Here is a 15,334-nt window from a genome sequence, read left to right on the forward strand (position 1 = left end):
ATCAACTGCAAGACCAGCAGGCTGCCAGCGAGAGTATGTCCATGAATTAATAGAGGGAGGAAAGTGGAAGACAAATGACTTGCAGTGTTGGTTTAATGTAAATGATGTGGAAAACATAACTAGCATCCCCTTAGCTTATATGGAAGAAAAGATAGACTGTTCTGGACTCATAGTAAATCTGGGGTATACACAGTGAAGACAGGATATGCTATTGCAAAGGGGGAAGAAGACACCAGGAATCGAATGTTAGCACTTGGCTCAGAAACTAGCTGGGAAGTCAGGAAACATACGGTGTGGAAAAAATTGCGGAGCTTAAACATTAAGATGAAGTTGAAACACTTCTTATGGAGGTGCCTACAAAATGGATTGCCTGCTAATGAAGCACTCCATAGGAGAATTGGGAAGGGAAGCAACCTATGCAAGTGTTGTGGGGAGGATACTGAAACCATAGAGCACATTTTCTTCTTTTGTCCAAAAGCTCAAGTGGTATGGAAGTTAGCTCCAGTGAGGTGGGAGGGGATAGCTGAGCTGCAATGCAACATGTGGAGATGGTGGGATGCTGTGATGCAATCAGTTAGGGAGGCGCAAGGAATAGACAGAATCAAGCTCACGGTGAACATATTATGGTAAATCTTGAAAGCTAGAAACAAGATGACATTCTAGACTGAGAACGTGGATGCAAAACTAATAGTAGACAAAGCTCGGCAGGAATGGATCGAATATGAAGCTGCGAATGAAACGAACACATGAATAGATACATCAACAGAAGTGGAAACACAGATGCAACAGAGATAGGAGCCATCGAAGGAGGGAGTAATTAAAACCAACACAGATGCAGCAATCTCAGCTAAAATGGTAAGGACAGGCCTGGGAATTATTGCTAGGAACTGGCGTGGAGAGTTCGTGAAAGCTAAAGGAATCACTGCGAGGAGGAAAGGGGAAGCAGCCACAGAGGAAACGTTAGCTATAAGAGGAGCACTGGAAATGGCTAAAGTTGCAGGATGGATTAACATAGAGGTCCAATCTAACTGCAAAAATATTGTGAGCCTAATTAACACAGGCAATGTTCAGGATTGTAGATTACAAACAATCCTGGAAGACATTGAGGACCTACAGAAGAGCTTTGAATGTTGCCTTTTCTCTTTTGTTCCCAGAACTGCTAATGGTTGCAGCCATGCGATGGCTCAATTTGCAGTCAAGTTACTTAGGAATAGTGAATGGAAAGGTTCATTCCCAACATGGCTATCAGATTTAGCTAGAAAAGATATGAGGGTAGTTACTCCTTTTTGTAATTAGCTCTTGTACTATCAAGTGTTAATATCTATAAAAATGTTATCTTTTGTCAAAAAAAAAATTCCTCAAAATTTCATCATACAAACATTAAACACATAGCAATGAAGATCACAAAAGCGCCTAGAAATTCATCATGAATATCCAAAAATTTCAAAACAAATAAATTGACGAGTATGCAAACACCTAGAAGAAGTATATGACTCCAAAAGCAAAAATTTAATGAGATTTGCATTTTAAGTGACCATTTCATAAATAGCACATCAGGACAAGTTTCCATAATCAAAGCAGAGTATTGGACAACTTAATCTAGCACATTATGAAGTTAGTTCAAGAATAATGGAATCAATCGTGGCAAGCGTCAATCTACAGAAAGGTAAACTTACACATTAAACAGTTTACACTATCCAGTTTTACCCTGTGCAATTGAATGGTTTAGAACCAGGGAAATTAAGAATCATTGATAATATGAGATCAGAAATAAAGGTCCAAGAAGAGAAAGCATTGATGTGTCCTCTACCACCTTTACACTACTTCCACTGCACCACTGGAGCACAAGAAATGAACGTAAAAGCTCACAGCCAAACCCAGCCATAGAAAAGTAAGCACTTTATTAAGCAATGTGGTATGACAAGTTCACAATGACGGAAGATTACACATAAAAAGTAGTTATTAATATAGGAAAAGAACAGAGAATGCTGAAAAAGTCAAGGTGTCACTTTGCAACAAAAAGCTCAAAGAAATTACAGCTATGACATTCAACTTTTGAATACACACTGGGTTTTCATGTATAAAACACAAAAATGGAAGAGTATATCAACCAACAAATTGATTTTAGGGATAATTTCATATGCCTCCCCTGAGGTTTCTGACAGTCTCACTCTCCTCCCTTGTAGTTTCAAAAATATCACAAACCTCTCCTGTCAGAATTTAGGTCCCATTCCTTACATCATTATGGCCAAAAAGACTTAAATACCTTCACAAGTCAGCTAATATTTCGTGATTATCAGGACAAATACATTCCAACTCACGTAATTATTTTTTTCTACGCTATATCTAATCTCTCTTTTATATGTATATATAATCAAATAACTAATACCTAATATGATGTACATTTTTTTAACACCTAACCATTCCAAATTTATGCGTACCATTACATTACTTTTTATAGATATACAGAGTCAAATAACTAACATCTAACATAATGTCTATATTGGTAAACTGATTGTACCTCATAGATCACCCCGTGTAAGGTGTTTATAGGCAAATTAGTATTAGTCATATAGATAAAATTACATACCCACTGTAGCTTGTAAGGAGATGCACAAGTGGGTCAAAGCACCAATAACCATTCCAAATGTATACATACCATTGCACTATGCATATTGCTGCGATGACTAATTGCAATATGCATGTGTCAAATAACTGCATGTTCAACAATTTCTATGCATCGTACTTGATCAATAACACGGTGTACATTATTTTAATCAGATTGTATATTCACTAAGTATTTAAATACATACTACTTATTGAAGTAAACTATCTCTCTACTAAATATTTAATGCACTCTCATAAGCACTAATGATTGATTTAGCATGCAATTGGGACAAATAACCATCTAGTAAAAGCTTTTGATATAATATTATTGATGAACAACATATTGTATCTGAAATTATCCCTTTTTTCTAATTTATTTTTGATTTTTATTAGTTTTTATTATTTCACTAATATAACTTGTACACTTATCTCAGGGGCATTTATGGAAACAAAATTTCCTCTCTTTCTTGAAAACACTTTTTTATGTTCACTTTTGACATCATGGACTTATTTTGTTACAAAATCCTAAATTTCAAGGGAGGTTTGTGATATTTTTGAAACTACAGGGGAGGAGAGTGAGACTATCAGAAACCTCAGGGGAGGTTTCTGAAATTATCCCTTGATTTTATTCACATTCCTGCTTCCTCGTTACCATAAGTGTCAAAATTTATGCTTACTAGCACCAATAAAGTACGTTTAAGTTGCTCATTTTTGCCCAATGAAGGATTTTGAGGACAACACAATACTTGTGATGTTAAACAAGAGAAATAATACTTAGCCAGGTATCCACGGATCAGATTGCGCCACGGATCCATTTGATCTTAGTTAAACATAGAGGTGTAAAAATGGGTAACTTGGGCGGGTTTGGGTTGGATAAAATGGGTAATCGGTATAAGTGAGTCAACTCATTTATACCCATTTAATTAGATGGGTATAAATGGGTAAGTCAAAAAATGAATTGGGTAACCCAATTACCCATTTATAACCCATTTATTTTAATTTTTTGTAAACTCATTTAAATTCATTTTTGCAAACTAAGTTATCAATTTATACCACTTTTTGTACCGATCATTAGTTTTAAATATTTACTTATAATGTTCAATAAACTTAATTACCAATTTTTTTTCATTTATACTCTATGTCACAAAATTACCTATTATTTAATAATTGAATAATAAGATTATAAAATTTTGAACTAAGTACTATAAAAATTAATATAAAAACTTAATCCAAAAATTTTGAACCCCTAACATTTTTTTCATATATAAATTTAAAATTTCATTTTATAAAGATAAGAAAATAGGCTAAAATTTATCATAAATTGGTAATGCTAAAAATGAGCAAGTTAACAAACTAAGAGAAAATAAAATAATAAAATAAAACCAACAAATAATAATAATAATAATGAAACAAAAGTAGTTAACATCATAACAAAATGAAAAATTTGAAAAAAAAAGGTGGGGGAAAAGAAGAGACATGGGCGGGTAGGAAAAATTTAATTAAGTGAGTTGATTTGCCACCTCTAGTTAAACACAAGGAAGGACTTAAAGCTCTCATTGAGATCAAATTTCTTGACTTGCATTCTTATCCCGATTTCCTGATAGTTTCATAAACGGGTGCATAAGTATTTGTTTGATCTGGTAACGGTTCAATCTCCTTAGAGTTTTCATTTACCTTTTTGGATTCGTCCGTTCCCTGTATGTAGAATAGGAATTATTGTGTGGACAGACAAAAAAGACAAACTATGTAACATGTTAGAATTGTGACAATTGACGGGTTGCAATCTGCAACAATGTCACCACTATCTGTTCGGATGGGTAGAGTTGAAAAATCTACAAGCTTATCTGTAATTTATTCATATATACTCCTGATAAGGCCAGTCGCAAGAATTATCAGTTTTCCTGTATGAGAACAGTCTATAAAATTTTGAAAAAATGGAAAAAAAAAACTTACGGCACGTTTTTGGATCTTTTTCAATGTACGATCACAATGGAATGTGGCACAATAAAATATCCCATAACTGGCAAGGTCTTGGAATTGAGTCACGAGACTACTTACCAAATTTGTGAATTGAATTGAAGTGGTGTGAATTATACTATAATAAGTAGCGGTTCAAATTGTACGGCATCAAACTTCAAGATAATCTTTTTTATTTTTGTGGAAAAGATTTGCAACCATATCATCGAAATCAGTTGAATGTCAATTCCAGTGAACGTATGGCTAGAACATTTGCCCATCTTGCTGAATAAATATCTGCAAAAGCACTAGAGAATGTGTGATACGAACTGCATTCTATCTCACAAGCAACTTGTAATACGCAGATCCAAGGGCCTAGAAGTTTGTATCAAAATTTGAAGCGGAAGACCTCAATCCGTTAATCACATGGTCAACAAATCTCGGTACGTTAGTAGACGTCACAATCGAACGCGTTCTTCAATTGATAAGTCGCGAACACTCAAAGAAATTTGTCTAAGATGTTCAAAGAGCTTTCGTCGAAAGCCAAGAGAGAACTCTCGTTATTATTTTTATAAATTCTGATTCTTACTAAAAAATGTCATCGTTAGGCTATTAATAGCCGTACAAGACACAAGACTAAATAATGACTTTCCCAAACCAAATAGGACACCCTAATTCGGCTATAATTAGCAAATTACGATAGCCAAATAAAACTATTATTGGAAAGACTAACTAATTAACGAATTTAATAACTAGCTAATCATGAAACTAATTTAATCAACTCGACTTCAATCATGAATTTCAATTGACTCGACCGAAGCTTCCTTGACTTGGAAGAGATGAACAACCCTCAAATCTTTATATTCAAGACCTTTAATGATATTCGGAACATTAACTTGGTCATGGACAGCAAGCACCAACCCTTGAAGTGCATCACAAAGTTGCTTGGCTCATGCCCGTGTAACCGGTTCCAAAGGCACTCAAACCCTCTCGACTTGCATAGCTGGCTACTCACCTTGATCTCCATCAATGTGGCTGTACCTGGTACGAAGAGTGATATTTGACACCCTTTACCTTAGGGAGTGTATATAGGAAAATTCCATACTAAGCCACGCACAATTAGCGATAGAAATAAATTAAAAGATAGTTCAGCTACTTGATTTTAGTGATTCCTATATTCGCGTTTATCTACTTAGAAATGCTGTAATTTCCAATCAACTTCTTGCAAGTGAACTCGATACGTAATAAATTTTTTATTCACAACCGTTAGATTATCACCACGGTTCAAAGTCACAATCGCGACTCGAACCGTTCCACGCCGGTCTCAACATATCATTCGTGGTATGTGAGACGCAAATTCTGAAGCATTTAATATTCTAAAAATTATGAATAATATAAAAAATATGTTAAACAAAAATAATAAAAAATTAGCAAAAGAAACAAAATAATATAAACAAAATATGCTAAACTCGGGATGACTTGGAACGATTCGGCGTGACTCGATCGTTTCTACTTCGCAATCGAGTTCTTGGTGACTCGTCCGAATTCTCAACGACCCATGTATCTTGAAGTCATCTCGTCCCAGTATCGGAACAGGCTGCTCCGTTCCAGTGATTTGAACCATGATTATTGTTATTCTTGATTTTGATGATCACAAAAGCACTTTGAAATGTTTATCTAATTCTCTTCAAATATAAGTGTTTTGCTTTTTAGAGAATTAGATACAAAGGTATCAAGGAAAGAAAATCAACCAAAAGAAGAAGCAAAAACAGGGCACTCATGTCGGACGTCCGAAAGGAAGCTGTAGGACGTCCGAAAGGATGAAGAACATCAAGAAGGAAATTCTATCGGACGCCCGTGAGGAAGCATCGGACGTCCGGATGGATCGGACGCACTCCTCGGACGCACATCGATCGCATCGGACGTCCTAAAAATTTCACGAAACTTTGATAACACTCTGGACGACGTTCGGACACAGAAGCTCGGACGATAAAATCCCATCGGACGTCTGAACAACAACTTGACTGTCTTTCGGACGATGGGATCGGACGATGACTAATCTGTCGGACGTCCGACAGCCCCAACGGCTAGCTGACTCTTCATCTGCCTTCTATCCGTTGGAAGCATTAATGAAGCCCATTCTTGGTTACCTTTAAATACAAACGACTCTAAATCAGAGAGGGACTTTTGCACACTTTGTTTACAAGATCTCAAGAGATATTTTAGTTAGAAAATAGTCTCCAAAGCTAGATTTGTTCTCCAAGTGGTGTGAATTTCTTGTGAGCATTTCTCTTGTGGTTGAAAATTTCATTAGTGTAGCTTTATTGAGGGTTATCTGAGTGATTGTAAAACTTCTTAGTTTGACTAAGTGAGGCTTAGGGCAAGGAGAAAGTGCTCCCTCCATTGTACATCTAGTTGATCATCTTTCATCAAAGAGAAGTTGCTCAACCTAGTGATTGGTCTTCAAGTTTGAGGAAAGCTTGGTAGACAATCGGTTTGATATTCTATCATATTCTTTTTGTTTAATAAAATTCTCATTGCTTATCTATACTTGTTTTTCTAATCAACATTGCTCTCTTCTTCTAATCTACTTGGTTGATTATTACTAGAAAAGAAGGTAAATTTTTATTAAAGAAAAATTGCATAAATTTGACTAAAATTTTAATCAACATAATTCACCCCTCCTCTTAGGTTGTCTTTTAGATTGTCTTTGGGCCTTACAATTATCACGCTTTACACATAGCTGTCCAATACTACTAGTAGACATAAATACCTGCACTGAGGCCTATCCTTAGATCAAAAAAACAAGCATTAGAATACCATTAAGCAAACTGAGAAAGATGATAAGCATTCATTGGCTATGGACAGCTCTAGCCTTGGCTGTTGTCTGGTTTTTTCTTCAAGATTTGTTCTTGATGAAGAAGAGAAAGAGATTTCCTCCAGGTCCAAAAGGGCTTCCTATTATAGGAAATCTGCATCTGTTAGGCAAGAATCCTCACCAAGATTTGGCAAAACTAGCCAAAAAGCATGGCCCTATAATGTACATGCGATTCGGTTATGTCCCAGCAATCATTGTCTCATCCCCTGAAGCAGCTGAAAAGTTTCTCAAGACTTACGATCAAGTTTTTTCTAGTAGGCCTTATCATGAAGCCTCTTGGTATATTTGTTATGAGCAGAGGAACTTGTCTTTCTGCCAATATGGACCGTATTGGCGAAACATGCGTAAGCTTTGCATGCTGCAGCTGTTCAGTAGCCACAAAATCAATTCATTTCTATTAGGGCTGGCCCAGGAACTAGACAAACTCAAGTTAGAACAAAGTAGGTGGTATAACCGACCATATAATAATTAGGCGGTAGACACCAACCATATAATAATTAAGCGGTAAAACTGACCATATAAAAGGGTTGCGGCAACCCAATAAAGACAAATAATAAAGCAAATAAAAGACACAGAAGATTTACGTGGTTCGGTCAAATTGACCTACGTCCACGGGCGAGGGAGGAGCAATATTTCTATTGTGAAAAAGAAATACAAAAGCCGTAGGAAAGTGGTTCCTAGGCCAAAAGACACTTACAAAAGAGTTTAGAAAATATTCCTAAATTCAAAACAAGAGAGCCTAAAATATTTGACTAAATGGGTTAGATGACTCAAGAAACTAATAGCCCATATAACTCTCTTGAGTCGTGCGAGTTGATTCCTTCAATAGGCTTCCTTATTTATAGGAATCCAGAGAAGGCTTTCCTCAAGCCTTTGCCGATGTGGGATGAAGGAAAACAAAAAATTATGCCACAAAGTCAGTCAACATTTGCGGCCGTTGAAATCAACAAATATCCACCTTGGTATAATTTGTAGTCTTACCATCGATAATAGCAAAACTGCTCCACCTTCTCCACATAAACCCCAATGGGCTTAAATCACCAACAACGAATACCAACCAAATCCAAGCACTGCTTGAACTTGTAAAGTGGAAGATGTTTGGTAAACATATCGGCTGGATTGTCCTTAGTATTGGTTTTCTGAATAAGGACTTTTCCCTCAGCAATGATATCCCGAATGAAGTGATACTTCAATCAATGTGTTTCGTCCTCTCATGATACATCTGATCTTTAGTCAAGTGTATGGCACTTTGACTATCACAGTGAATATCAGTAACACCTTGATATAGACTTAACTCGCTAAATAAACTCTTCAACCACAAGGCTTCTTTGATTGCCTCGGTCATAGCCATATATTCTGCTTCTGTAGTAGACAAAGCTACGACAGGTTGTAGAGTAGCTTTCCACCTAACATCACAACCGCCAATACAAAATACATAGCCTGAAAGTGATCTTCTCCTGTCAAGATCCCCAGCGTAGTCTGAGTCTACAAAACCAACCAAAGTGTTTTTATTTCTTCCAAACTCCAAACATACATTTGAAATACCTCGCAAGTATATGAGAATCCAATTCACAGCCTGCCAATGTGCTTTACCAGGGCAAGACATATATCTGCTAACAACACTGATTGCATGTGAGATATCTGGACGAGTACAAACCATTGCATACATGACACTGCCGACTGCACTGGAATAAGGAACCTGTGCCATATAATCTTTCTCTTTATCTGATTGTGGTGATTGAGCAGCAGATAGCCGAAAATGGCTAGCAAGAGGAGTAGATACTGGTTTAGCATCTTTCATGCCAAAACGCTCCAAAACTTTTTCAAGGTAATTTTTCTGGGTCAAGAACAATTTCCCTACTCCTCGATCTCGATTGATATCCATGCCAAGAATTTTCTTAACTGCTCCCAAATCTTTCATTTCAAATTCACTATTTCACTGCAGTTTCAAAGTGTGAATTTCTGACAAATTCTTGGCAGTAATGAGCATGTCATCAACATATAACAATAAGTAAATGAAAGAACCATCATTTAACTTTCGGAAGTAAACACAACTATCATACATGCTCCTTGAATAACCATGACCCAACATAAAGGAATCAAACCTCTTATACCATTGTCTTGGAGACTACTTCAATCCATATAAGGATTTCTTCAATAAGCAAACATGGTCTTCCTTACCTTCAATCTCAAAACCTTGGGGTTGTCTCATCTAAATTTGTTCTTCAAGTTCGCCATGTAAGAAAGCTGTCTTAACGTCGAGCTGTTCTAACTCCAAATTATACATGGAAACTAAAGCAAGCAAAACACGAATAGAGCTATGTTTAACAACAGGTGAAAACACATCATTAAAATCAACACCTTGTACCTGACTATAGCCCTTTGCAACAAATCGTGCTTTATACCTTGCATCTTCAACCCTTGGAATACCTTCCTTCTTCTTGAAGACCCACTTACAACCGACAATTTTCTTAGCTGACGGCGGCTTTACAAGAACCCCAGTTTCATTCTGATGAAGAGATTCAATTTCTTCATTCATCGCAATCAACCACTTTGCAGAATCATCACAAGAAACTGCTTCTGAATAGGTGGAAGACTCACCAACTGCATCAGTTTCTTCTGCAACAGACAAAGCATATGCAACTAAATTTGCATATCTTTGTGGTGATCGAATGTCTCTCCTTTGTCAATCTCTGGCTATGGAATACTCTTCTTCTTCTGAACTATCTTCAACAGTAGATTCAAGTGCATCTACTGGTAATTGCTGAATAGAAGATTTGGGCTGAGAAGGACCAGAACTGCCAATATCAAGCTCCACCTGCTTCTATGTACTATCAATAGTACAAAAACTAGAAGACTCCTTCTTAGAAGATAACATATACAAATCATCAAAAGTAACATCTCTACTGATCACAAATTTTGGAGATTTGAGATCAGGACACCATAATCTGTATCCTTTCACCCCAGAAGCATACCCAAGAAAAATGCACTTTTTAGCTCTAGACTCCAATTTTTCATCATTCACATGCATGTATGCTAGACATCCAAAAACATTTAAATTGGAGTAATCAGCAGGAGTACTTGACCAAACTTCCTCAGGAGTTTTGAAATCAAGAGATACAAAAGGAGAACAGTTGACAATATAACAGGCCATGTTGATCGGCTCTGCCCAAAAGTCGTTTGTCAACCCTGCATTGGAGATCATACATCTTGCTCTCTCCAAAAGAGTTCTGTTCATACGTTCGGCCACACCATTTTGTTGAGGCGTCATCCTGACGGTGTAATGCCGAACAATTCCTTCATTCTTGCAGAATTCATTAAATTCACCTTCACAAAATTTCATGCCATTATCTGTCCTGAGCCCCTTAATATGTTTTCCTGTCTGTTTCTCAATCAAAACTTTCCATTGTTTGAAAGTTAGGAAAACATCATTTTTATGCTTAAGAAAATATACCCAAACTTTCCTTGAATAATCATCAATGAAAGTCAACATGTATCTGGCACCACTTTTAGAAGGAGCACGAGAAGGACCCCATAGATCGGAATGAATGTAATCGAGAGTACCTTTTGTCTTGTGAATTGCTGGTGAACTGAAACTGACTCTTTTCTGCTTCCCAAAATACAATGTTCACAGAATTCCAATGACCCGGTACTTTGTCCACAAAGAAGTCCTCTTTTGCTCAATATGCCCAAACCTTTTTCGCTCATGTGCCCCAAACGCATATGCCATAATTTGGTGATGTCTATATTTGACAAAGATGATGTTGAAACAGCAGCAGCACCTGTAACAGTAGATCCCTGCAAAATATATAAAGTACCAGATCTGTGTGCCTTCATAACAACAAGAGCTCCTCGAGTGATTTTGAGAACTCTATCTCCACCTGAATACCTGCACCCAATAGACTCAAGAGTGCCCAAAGAGATGAGATTTTTCTTCAAATCTGGAACATGTTTAACATCTGTGAGCGTCCTCACAATACCATCATACATTTTAATCCGGATTGTGCCTTTGCCAACAACTTTACAAACGGCGTTGTTACCCATTAAGACAACTCCACCTTCAGTTGATTCATATGTTAAAAACCAGTCCCTATTGGGACACATATGATATGAACAACCCGAATCTAAAATCCATTCATTGTTAGACCTAAAATTATTTTTCGTTGCACAGAAAACAGTTCCATCATTCTCATCAGCTGCTATACTATCTTCAGCGGATTCAGTATTTTTCTCAACAAATTTTCCTTTTTGCTTTTCTTTATTTTTCAATTTAAAGCAATCAGAGATAACATGGCCTTTCTTTTTACAATAGTTGCACACCACATTTTTATGTCTGGACTTGGATCTATTTCTATTTTCTGTGTTTCTTTTTTCAAATCTACCCCGAACAAACAAGCCATCAGCTTGACTCCCACTAGTTTCCACAGTAATGTCCCTATCTATCTGCTCTTTAGATTTTAATGCAAATTTAATTTCCCGATACGAAATTGTTTCCTTTCCATAAATCATAGTATCACGAAAATGCTTAAAAGATTGGGGAAGGGAACACAAAAGTAATAGGGCCTGATCTTCATCATCAATTTTTGAATCTATATTCTCCAAATCCATAATAATGGAATCAAATTTATCAAGATGGAAGAGTATAGATGTACCTTCAGACATCCGAAGCATATACAAACTCTGCTTCACATATAGCCGATTCTCGACTGTCTTCTTCATATATAAGACTTTCAATTTATCCCACATAGCCTTGGCTGAAGTCTCCATTGCTACCTCACGCAATACCTCATCGGAGAGATTTAAAATTATGCTGGATATGGCCTTCTTATCCATATCGGCGAAATCCGCATCCTTTACATCTTCTGGCTTTTTCTCAATTCCATGAATTGCCAAATCAACTCCGTCTTGAACAAGAATGGCCTCCATCTTGAGCTACCACATTCCGAAGTTGACATTCCTGTCGAATTTTTCGACAACCGTCTTTGTTATCGTCATTGTTGCCACAAAATCTGTATCCTGAAGTTTGCCTCAAAAACTGGTCAAACAAATATGCAAGTCTCGTGAGCGGACCCTACAGGGTGAGCGGGCCCCACGGGGTGAATGGATCCCACGGGATGAGCGGGTCCCACAGATAAACGGACCCCACAAGATGAGTGGGCCCCACAGGATGGACAGACCCCACCAGATGAACCTGTCTTGCAAAATATAACAACCAGCTCTGATACCAGTTTGTTAGGGCTAACCCAGGAAATAGACAAACTCAAGTTAGAACAAAGTAGGTGGTATAACCGATTATATAATGATTAGGCGGTAGACACCAGCCATATAATAATTAGGCGGTAAAATCGATCATATAAAAGGGTTGCGGCAACCCAATAAAGACAAATAATAAAGCAAATAAAAGACACGGAAGATTTACGTGGTTCGGTCAAATTGACCTACGTCCACGGGCGAGGGAGGAGCAATATTTCTACTATGAAAAAGAAATACAAAAGCCGTAGGAAAGTGGTTCCTAGGCCAAAAGGCACTTACAAAAAGAGTTTAGAAATATTCCTAAACTCAAAACAAGAGAGCCTAAAATATTTGACTAAATAGGCTAGATGACTCAAGAAACTAATAGCCCATATAACTCTCTTGAGTCGTGCGAGTTGATTCCTTCAATAGGCTTCCTTATTTATAGGAAACCAGAGAAGGCTTTCCTCAAGCCTTTGCCGATGTAGGATGAAGGAAAACAAAAAATTATGCCACAAAGTCAGTCAACATTTGCGGCCGTTGAAATCAACAATTTCTGCCAATGAGAAGAAAAGAGGCTGGCCCCCGCGTGAATGGTCCAGCGGCAGCGCCTCTCACCAGTGAACCTTGAGGTCACAAGTTCGAGTCTCCGCTCCACTGGATTCCTCCACGCACTTAACGTGTTCGGGCCAAGTTGGGGCGCCGGGCCCGGGCCGCAGGGGATTAGTCGGGCCCCGTAAGGATTGACCCGGACACCCCTGTGTCGACAAAAAAAAAAAAAAAGAGAAGAGAAGAGGCTGGAACATTGGTTAAATCACTCAAACAGGCTGCCTCAGACGGTGTTGCTGTTGACCTTAGTGCTGCGATGTCATCCTTTGGTGCAAATATGAGTTGCTTGATGATATTTGGAAAGAAGTATATGGACAAGGATTTTGATGATAGGGGGTTTGGAGAGGTCATTCAAGAAGCATTGCGTGTTGCAGCGCTGCCAAACCTTGGTGATTATTTTCCCCTGCTTGGTGTGCTTGATCTTCAGGGACTTACTCGTCGATTTAAGGTTTTAGCTAAGGTGTTCGATAATTTTTTTTGATAAAATCATTGATGGACATCTTGAATCCAAGGAGCACAAGAGAACCAAGGACTTCGTGGACATCATGATGGGAATTATTCAATCTGGAACATCTGAATTCGATTTTTGATCGTCGTCATGTCAAAGCTATCCTGTTTGTAAGTTTGGTAGCTTTATATTCTTATTTGATGTTTCGTTGGTAAGTCTGAAGAAATGATTATTGTAGTGTTATTCTAATGCAAAGCAAATTGAGGGCAGTTACCAAGATCCAATTCTATTCATTCTCTTTCTTTTTCTTCCAATACTGCTGAGAAAGGGATTGTTCCAAATGCTATATCAAATAAATCAGTGCTTGTGATAAATGAAGCCAAATTTGGCACAATTCTTACTCTTTCATGTATCTAACTCAAAATACAGGATATGCTTCTAGCCTCAATGGACAGTTCTACGACAGCTGTTGAATGGGCCATGTCAGAACTCCTTAGGCATCCCGAGGCAATGCAGAAACTCCAGAAAGAATTGGAAGAAAAAGTTGGATTCGAGAGAATTGTGGAGGAATCAGATCTTGAAGGCCGAGAGCATTTGGACATGGTTGTAAAAGAATCCATGAGGCTTCATCCTGTGGGACCGCTAATGCTTCCCCACGAGTCAATGGAAGATTGCACAGTTGATGATTTCCACATTCAGAAAAAATCGCGGATCATCATAAACGTGTACGCAATCGGACGCGATCCAAATGTCTGGCCTGATCCTGAGACCTTCAACCCTGAAAGATTCAAAGATTGCAATATAGACCTTCGCGGCCAAGATTTTCGACTCACACCATTTGGCTCAGGCAGAAGAAGTTGCCCTGGTTTGCAGTTGGGGCTCCTCGTTGTTCATTTTGTGCTGGCACAGTTGGTGCATTGCTTCAATTGGGAACTTGCAAATAACATTCCGCCAACAGATTTGGATATGTCTGAGGCTTTTAGTGTAGTAACCCCAAGAGCAAAGCATTTAAAGGTTGTGCCTTCTTACCGATTGCACAAATGAATAAAAATTGTGGACTCCAATTCCAATTCTGGAAGTGTAAAAGTAATGCTCCTTGAAGATTGTGTTGACTCTAGTGTCTTCTTGCACGTACCGCTTGTTGCTCTTTCCATTTGTTGATGATAAAAATATTTGCCAATTTGTGTTTTTTTTTTCCTAATCTACTTGTTTCCATCTCGATCTGAAGAAGCAGCTTCTTCCTTGAGCATTAGACATCCTTAAGCAGCTTCTTCCTTTTGTCGAATCACTTTTTGGTTCTGGGATGATATGCATTCACCGTTCAACACTTTAATTAGAATTATTGTATTTTAATGTGGCATGCACTAATTAAAAGAAATAAAACACCCCAATTGATTACATCTTAATAGTATTGGTAATTATTATTATTATTATTATTATTATTATTGTTGTTGTTGTTGTTATTAAAAAGTATGAATGTTGGTATTAGGGAGTGTAAGTATAAGCACTTTTTATTTTAGTTTTTGTTATTCCTAAATTACCCTCATGTCTTTTAATTAGAATTATTGTATTTTAATGTGGCACTAATTAAAAGAAATAAAATA

At 37.4% G+C, this 15,334-nt stretch overlaps 1 pseudogene; it reads left to right on the forward strand.

Moving 5' to 3' along the window:
- The first annotated feature begins 7,403 nt into the window (after positions 1-7,403).
- Positions 7,404-14,774, forward strand: LOC113700486 (cytochrome P450 71AU50-like; annotated as a pseudogene).
- Positions 14,775-15,334: the final 560 nt, after the last annotated feature.

The sequence above is a fragment of the Coffea arabica genome, chromosome 7e (assembly GCF_036785885.1).
Source record: "Coffea arabica cultivar ET-39 chromosome 7e, Coffea Arabica ET-39 HiFi, whole genome shotgun sequence".
NCBI classification, from domain to species: domain Eukaryota; kingdom Viridiplantae; phylum Streptophyta; class Magnoliopsida; order Gentianales; family Rubiaceae; genus Coffea; species Coffea arabica.